This window comes from Gobius niger, assembly GCF_951799975.1.
Source record: "Gobius niger genome assembly, chromosome: 5".
NCBI lineage: Eukaryota > Metazoa > Chordata > Actinopteri > Gobiiformes > Gobiidae > Gobius > Gobius niger.
The window spans coordinates 41,350,146-41,359,425 of NC_136856.1; the positions used below are offsets into that span (position 1 = coordinate 41,350,146).

At 42.9% G+C, this 9,280-nt stretch overlaps 1 long non-coding RNA gene across 1 annotated transcript; it reads right to left on the reverse strand.

Moving 5' to 3' along the window:
- Positions 1 to 1,265: 1,265 nt before the first annotated feature.
- LOC306963139 lies at positions 1,266 to 1,782 on the reverse strand. Its single transcript, XR_013792888.1, has 3 exons — positions 1,664 to 1,782; positions 1,513 to 1,587; positions 1,266 to 1,445 (listed from the first exon to the last, which is right to left on the reverse strand). It is a non-coding gene; the product is annotated as an uncharacterized lncRNA (long non-coding RNA).
- Between the last annotated feature and the right edge of the window lie 7,498 nt (positions 1,783 to 9,280).

Below are 9,280 nucleotides of genomic sequence, written 5' to 3' on the forward strand. Positions count from 1 at the left end.
GCAGTTACTGCATGCGACCTCATAGCACTTTCGTTAGAATGCATAGCAGCAATTTTCACCCTAAAAGTATTGGTATTATTCATGGTTACATTCTAAAAATAGTTTTCATTTCTTACCTGCTCAACATTCCTTCTATGTGCATTAAGATGAGCGCTTTGTGTGAATGTTTTCTCACAGGTTTGACAGCTGTAAGGTCTTTCACCAGTGTGTGTTCTCACATGTACATCGAGATGAACTTTTACTGTAAATGCTTTCTCACAGGAGGAACATCTGTACGGTCTCTCCCCCGTGTGGATTCTAATGTGTGTTCGTAAATTAGATTCCAACCTAAATCTCTTGTCACAAAAAGAGCACTGATGTTTCTTTTGCTCAGCTCCATCAGGTCCTGGACAGTGGTGGACAGTGGTCTCTGGTGCAGACTTGTGTGTGGACAGTTTGGTTCTTCTGTCTCTGCTCTGGACTTGGTTTGAGCAGCTGATGGAGACAGAAGCTGATGGAGACAGAAGCTGATGGAGACAGAAGCTGATGGAGACGACAACAACCGAGACTCTTCCCTGTTCACACAGACAGGGAAGAGTCTCGGTTGAGGTGTGGAGGCTGCCCGGGGACTCTCAGGGAGATCAACCTCCATCAATGTTCCAGTATCACAAGATACACTCCGATTTGGAGCTTTGGCCTGTATGGCTGTTTACACACACACAAACAAACAAACAAACAAACAAACACAAAAGGGGCTTTTTACAGAACTAATAATGAGCAGTTGCACCAGCCACACTTTTGGGGGAGAACCTCAGTATCAGGCTATGAAATGCCTCGAGTGTTGAAGTGTGGTACTGAGGGCTAATTTTGGCAACATCTTTGATGAAACGTGGCGCCAGCAAAATGGCAGTAAGTTTTTCACATGCAAAGAAGACGATAGATCTATATATTTTTTAGTTTACACACAATGCATAATAGTTACTTGGTTTTAGCCACACTCTTGCCTTTTTCCCAAACAGAGGCTCATGCAGGCAGTGAGGGAACAGGGCATTTCCATGTGAGTGGACATTCTGAACATGATTGGCCACAGATGTCCACTTGGCCACAACCTCATCACCTGAGGTGGAACTTGAACCAGACCAGTATAAGTGGTTTACTACACTCTTCCTCCAATGCCGCACATCCTGCGTGCACTTTGTTCCAATTCCTGGGGTATAAAAAATATACATAAATATATACACATACACACACACAGATATATACATTTATAAACATACAGACCCTTTCCCATATGCCATGGGTCAAAGTAGTGAGTGATGTCCCACTTTTCCTCTCAAATATTTGTGCACCCCCGTGTGTGGGTCTGTCACCATCGCCTTCACCTCTCGACCTCTCTCCTCGAGCAGACTCAAACTACGGACAAATCCCTCCTTCTCCATCCGCACACTGTTCCCAACTTCATTGCTCTGCCAAAAACAAAATTCTTTATACCTCCAGTCTACATAATTGTATGTATTAGTTGTAAATACCTACCTGGACTAGTTGGATATCAATGACTTTGTTGTTAGAGATCCATCATAGTGTAACTCCCATATTTTGCCGAATGTCCTAAAATAATTCAAATGTCACTTTAGGCAACTTCCACACATAGCTTACAAACCTTTTGCTTTTCTAAATGACTTACCAGGAGAGTCTGCTCGCATATCCCCACCCAGTGTAGAAGCCCCACCATCAATAGCCTCCCTGACAAACTGATCCTGCTCCAGTTTCCACTGCCAGGTGACTGTTCGTATGAGGAGCTTGTTGACGGCCCCCAGGAACTATAAAATAAAAAACTAATGTCATAGACTGATAGATATGGACAATCAACACAAACAATAATATTACTCTACCCTTGAAATCTAGCGAAAAGATGAGCCGGTGAAGAGCACCGCCGTACTGAGCTGAAGGTTTCCGGCAGGGATCTCCTTCACCATTGGCTGGACCAGGCATTGTAGTCGTCACAGGTACTACACACCTGCTTCACCCGGAGGAGTGTGCCCACTGTCGTTGTGTCAATAGAACAATGATGGTTGCACATGGGACATGTGTGGAAAAGACCTAACAGCTGGTCCTCATGAACAATGTATTTTTTCTGCTTGTGGGGCGAGACTGGTATGGGGGCGCTAGAGTACAATTAATAAAAAAGAGAGACAAAACTAATGTTAGTCTTAAAAGTGAAATGCAAACACACCCTATGTAAGATATGTTATAGATGTTGATAAGCTGTTTTATGTTTTACCCTGAGCAGTCCGGAAGCTTGGGTCAGAGGGTGGCTCAAACCGTTTTCTTTTGAGAGGTGTGGAGGCTGCCCGGGGACTCAGGGAGATCAACCTCCATCAACGTTCCAGTATCACAAGATACACTCCCATTTGGAGCTTTGGCCTGGATGGCTGTTTACACACAAACAAACAAACAAACAAACAAACTAACAAACAAACAAACAAACAAACAAACAAACAAACACAAAAGGGGCTTTTTACAGAACTAATAATGAGCAGTTGCACCAGCGAAAAACAAATGAGAGGAAGTACAGTAAAGTACACTTATACATTTACAATTCACAAAGACTAAAGACAAACGGAGGGAAAAAAACAAAAAATAAAATGAGCTTTGCTTCTCCGAGCAGGCTTCACGTTGGCCTGGACACCTTTGGACTGTATCAGTGCTCGGCTGAGGACTGGATCAGTCTGAGAGACAATTTCTCGCGTTGCTTTTGGCTGACAACACAGTAACAGCAATTGATCATAATGCATAAATCTGCTGTAGGAAAGTATTCGATTGACAAAGTTTGACTATTTTAACATAAACTTTAGATGAGCCCACAATTATTAGGTCTTGTCAATTTGTACAGCTACAGCCTTTACAATCTAAAATACTACATAACGCAATACATACAGCGGGACATTCAATGCGTCTGCACCACAACAGTCACAACTGGTGCCACAGCGGTCAGAACATACCGTGGCGCAGACACGCGGCGCCATCTTCTGGCCCAATAGCAGCATGTAGTTTAGGCCTCCCCAAAAAGAACTGAAATACATCGATGTTTGTAGTCATTCAGCAGTCCATATTTCATATTGCAAACTACAATCCTAGTCAGAAAATTGCTATGTGTTTTATTAATTTCATGCTTAATGAAAAATGAATGCAATCCCTGCTTTTGAACAATCAGATTTTTTGTGTTGAGTCCACACCAAGGACTTGAAATTTCTATTCATATGAATTGACAATAAAATCTTTTGAGTCTTTGGGACTTGGATAAGATTTATCCCATTAATCTTCATACATTTTCTCATGTACTTCAATCATAGAGAAAATGCCAAAGACATCTTGGCAGTAAATAAAATAGTAACACTTACAGCAGTACTAAGTAACTAGCCCCTAGAGGCCATAAGCACAACTGCAAGTGTGGTAGCAAGTTGCAATTTTTTTTTTAACGTATTAATTGTTTTGGAGAGTAAATACTACGCTGACAGGAAAGGCGAAGGGACAGAGGGATATTGTACATTCAATTACACAATGGAAATATTTTTTTTCACTCAAACTTGACTGTAAATACTGTTTAAAGTGACGCTAGCCCACAGTTAGCTTTGCCCGTTAGCTTCTTTGTGATTCTATTAGTGTGTATTGGTGGCTCCGGTCCGGTGGCAGACAAGTTGCAAACATGGTTTTCTGGCCAGAGACACCAGGGGGCGATGAAAGACCCTCCAATCATCCCATAAACACTTGTATTTCCCCCACAGGGACTACAGGAGGGTTTATTAAGGTAAACACGTTACTTAGTACTGATTCAAAGGGATATTTCAGGATTTTTGGCATAGGGCCTCATTTCCTAGTTATCCAGAGTGTTGCTGATTTTTGGCCTTACCTTTCACTCCTAAAGTTCATGGTGGACCACAGAGAGGACGGTGGTAGCGCTGCAGCTGCATCAGGTGACGACCGGACAGTCCTGCAGCTGAAGACCAGTCCTAATCTTAGAACATCTCCATGACTGCTCTGTGAAAAGGAAACAGAAGCATAAAGTATAATAGAGGCTGTCATAAATAATACAAACTATTTTAGCGTTCTAATGTTATTGTGCATCAGTACAGCACTTCTTCCTTTAGGCTTTTGCAATAATCTACTCTCAAATTTTAGATTTTGTTTTTAAAGCCAATGAAAAGTTTAAATCAGCTTTGTGGCAATAATTGGACAACTTGTTTCAATGCAGATGTTCATTAATGTGCATTGTCCAGATCAAAAAATATAATTTAAAATAACCAAATTCCCTTTCTAAGTTCTGATGTAACCTATCTTACAGTTAAAGTTTAGTTTAAGTTTTAATTTAATTACACTGACTATTCATCAAACGTTTTCAAAGATATGAGATATGATAAGAAATATGTCAAGATCGCTCCAGTCATTTGTCATGACACTAAACTGTTTTGAGCACCTTACTTCTTATATTAGCCAAACTATTACCAGTGATATCAACACACAGTCAATAACAGTCAATAACAACCTTTTTGCCTCAAGTTTTCACCATTTTAACTACAATAGAGCCGAAGAAAATCAGCGGAGCTTCGTAGAACTTTTAGCCGAATTAGAGCTCGTCCCGCTCGGCTACAGCCCACAGCGCGGGCCGCTGAGTTAACCAAAGAGGCTAGATCGTACATTCACGTGTATTCAACGAGTAAACAGACCATCGGGTTTCTTTACATTTGGACATTTCTCGTCCCAAATCGCCTTACAAGTTATTAACTTTTTTCGTGAGGAATAATAAAAAAGGCAACATTAAACTTAAACTTACTGTATCCACTTCAGCTCAATGGCGGCGCCGCCGCTGCTGTTGTTGCTGTGGCGGGCACATCCGGGACAGTGTGGCGGGCACATCCGGGACAGTGTGGCGGGCACATCCGGGACAGTGTGGCGGGCACATCCGGGACAGTGTGGCGGGCACATCCGGGACAGTGTGGCGGGCACATCCGGGACAGTGTGGCGGGCACATCCGGGACAGTGTGGCGGGCACATCCGGGACAGTGTGGCGGGCACATCCGGGACAGGAAGAGAATTGGAGACAGGAAGTGAATCGGAGCTAGCGCATGCGCAGGCCTCGCATGTTTACGGCAGCTCTTTGATAGATACTTTATTGATCTCACAGATGGAGAAAGTGTTTATTAGGCAATGTGTAAATTATGTAGGCTATATTTATGTAAAATATATTGAAATAAATAATTGTAATGATGATAGAAATGATAACAATTATGAAAGATTTGACAAAGCAACAGAACAACAAGTTGTAAATTGTGTATATTTATCGAAAATACAAATAAAGAAAATAATGATGATGTTGATGATGATATAAATTATAATAACAATTACAAACGATCTGATTTGACTAAACAACAACACAACAATTGACTATTTACAAAATTTACAATCTATGACAGACCTGGGCATTGTACGGCCCCCGGGCCACATACGGCCCTTTGCTTGACTCTCACCGGCCCGTGTAAGGTTAACCGGGAATTACAAAATAAATATATTTTCTAATTTTACCTCATGCATGGACTAAAGCTGCATTGCTTTTATTTTGAAGTTGCATTTTATTCACGTACAATGACGCACTATGTAAATCAAGACGCGCGCATGATTGACAAGACGACTTTAGCCCTCAAAAATGTCCACTCATGCTAAAAAAAGAAAGGTAGATGCCGAATGCAGGGTTTTCAACAAAAAATGGACTGCTAAATATTTATTTACTGAAGTCGGAGGTAAAGCCGTGTGTTTAGTTTGCGGAGAGCAGATCGCCGTGTTTAAGGATTATAATTTGAGTCGGCATTATGAGACGAAACACATCGAGAAATACAAGAACTTGAGTGATGCTGAGATGGCGCGGACATCGGAAGCATTGCTAGCTAAACTACAAAAGCAACAAGGCTTTTTTACCAAGCTTCACGCATCCAGGGATGCAGCAATCAAGACCAGCTTTATGATATCCCACAAAATCGCTAAAAACAGTAAGCCATTCTCGGAGGGGGAGTTTGTCAAAGAGTGCTTGGTGGACTCTGCAGCACTAATATGCCCTGAAAAAAAAGAAGCATTTGAGCAAGTCCCGCTGTCCAGGCGAACCGTGACGCGGAGGATTGAGGACATTGCGGGGAATCTGGAGCTTCACCTGCAACGCGCAGTGGCAAGTTTTGACTTTTTCTCCTTGGCTTTAGACGAGAGCTGTGACATCCGTGACACAGCCCAGTTACTCGTATTTGTCCGTGGGATAACGGACTTTAAGATCACGGAGGAGCTGGCTGCAATGCGGTCAATGAAAGGGACCACGACAGGGAGTGATCTATTCACGGAGGTAAATACGTGCATGGACACACTGGGACTGAAATGGGACAGACTGGCAGGTGTCACAACGGACGGTTGTCCGAATCTTACGGGGAAAAATGTCGGACTTTTGAAACGTATGCAAGATAAAGTGACTGAAATCGACGCAGATCAGAAATTGGTATTTTTGCATTGTATTATACACCAGCATGTGTTGTGCAAGTCAGTGCTAAAAATTAACCATGTTATTGATGTTGTAACTAAAATAGTAAACTTCATCAGGGCACGAGCATTGAATCACAGACAGTTTGTTGCACTTTTGGAGGAGCATGAGACTGAGCATAGTGACATCAGCTACCACACAGCTGTCAGATGGCTCAGCCTGGGCAAAGCGCTAAAAAGAGTTTGGGACCTGAAAGCAGAGATTCCAGAGTTTTGTGAGAAGAAAGGCAAAGACATCCCAGAGCTCTCAGATGAAGACTGGATGGCAGATTTTGCATTTGCTGTTGATGTGACTGCACTGATGAATGAACTGAACACCAAACTGCAAGGCAAGGGCCTTTTTGTTCATGAAATGCACAGCCTGGTGAAGGCTTTCATGAAAAAGATGCAGTTTCTTTCAAGCCAACTGGAGAGCAACACTCTCACTCACATGCAAACCCTGAAAGAAGTCACACCATCAGCTGATCACCTCCGCAGGTACTCATCCATGTTAGGAGCACTGCATGGTGAGTTTTCAAGGCGCTTTGAAGATCTCAGAACAATCGAGGATGAAATGCACATGATTTCCTCTCCCTTTACCTGCAGTGTGGATAATGCACCCAGTGATGTTCAGCTGGAACTCATTGACCTGCAGTCTGATGCAGTACTGGCAGAGCAGTTTAAATCAGGATCACTGCTAGATTTTTACTCTTCTCTCAAGAAGGAGAACTTTCCAAACATGAGGAGACATGCTCAGAAGATGTTGGTTCTCTTTGGCTCTACCTACATATGTGAACAAACATTCTCGGTGATGAAGTTTACCAAATCCAGGTATAGATCCTCTCTCACTGATGATCATCTGTCAGCTTTGCTTCGCATCTCCACCTCAGACATTCAACCTGACTTTGATGCACTCGTTAAAGCCCAACAGAGACTAGATTTCTCACACTGAACAAGAAAAAAAGAACTGAAAAACACCAAATGAGGTGGTTAGACTACAAATGTAGGCATGTAAAGGTACCAACTAGCAGTGAATGGGACACTTTCTTTGGAGGCCTTTTTCTCATAATCACAGTTCAGTGACAATCATTATAATATGATGTATCTTGCTTAATATTTAGAGTACAAAGACAATATGTTTGTTTGTTTGTTTGTTAATGAGTCACAAATGGTAAATGTGTTCACATTTTGTTTACCATTGTTTTGGGAAAATCTGATTTAATAAATTACATTTTTTGTAAGGCAAACTCACTTTTTCATTGCTTAATCATAACATATACTCTTACCAGCTTGTCAAAACAATGCTATTTACTGCTTTTTATAAAGAAATACAATTAAAATTATGCAGAATTGAGTTAAGCCTTTTGACCCGGCCCTCCACAATATTTTCTGTTTCTCATGTGGCCCCATGGAAAAAATAATTGCCCACCCCTGATCTATGATGATATTTATAGGCCTATATATATATATATATATATATACACACAAGGCAGCCAAATATAAGATTTAAATAGGTTAGGTCCTCATAAAGCCATTCTTTTCAGCGAAAACAGAGAAAATAAATACATAACTGTAAAAGTACAGTTGCAAGCAAAATGCTAAGTGTTCTTCTATCTGCCGGACATTAATTTTGCTTGAGCTCTAGATAAAGCAAGTCAAATATTATCGGACTCAAAACATCCTCTGCTTCCCTCGGGTTGAAGGTGCCCAGCACTGTCTAAAAACAGTACCCTGTCCTTGATGAATGAATTTCATTTCAATACATTTTCTACTACTAAATAAATACATAGCTAGCTAGCTAGCTACAGAGCTAGCTAGCTACATAGCTACATAGCTAGCTACATAGCTACATAGCTAGCTAGCTACATAGCTACATGACACAATGTCTCTGAAAACCTTGCATACAAGGGTTAGATTTATAAATGCCACCTCCCCATCCTGTAACAGCACCTCCCCATCCTGTAACACCACCTCCCCATCCTGTAACACCACCTCCCCATCCTGTAACACCACCTCCCTATCCTGTAACACCACCTCCCCATCCTGTAACACCACCTCCCCATCCTGTAACACCACCTCCCCATCCTGTAACACCACCTCCCCATCTGTAACACCACCTCCCTATCCTGTAACACCACCTCCCCATCCTGTAACACCACCTCCCCATCCTGTAGCACCACCTCCCCATCCTGTAACACCACCTCCCCATCCTGTAACACCACCTCCCCATCCTGTAACACCACCTCCCCATCCTGTAACACCACCTCCCTATCCTGTAACACCACCTCCCCATCCTGTAACACCACCTCCCCATCCTGTAACACCACCTCCCCATCCTGTAACACCACCTCCCCATCTGTAACACCACCTCCCTATCCTGTAACACCACCTCCCCATCCTGTAACACCACCTCCCCATCCTGTAGCACCACCTCCCCATCCTGTAACACCACCTCCCCATCCTGTAACACCACCTCCCCATCCTGTAACACCACCTCCCCATCCTGTAACACCACCTCCCCATCCTGTAATACCACCTCCCTATCCGGTAACAGCACCTCCCCATCCTGTAACAGCACCTCCCCATCCTGTAACACCACCTCCCCATCCTGTAACACCACCTCCCCATCCTGTAACACCACCTCCCTATCCGGTAACAGCACCTCCCCATCCTGTAGCACCACCTCCCCATCCTGTAACAGCACCTCCCCATCCTGTAACAGCACCTCCCCATCCTGTAACACCACGTC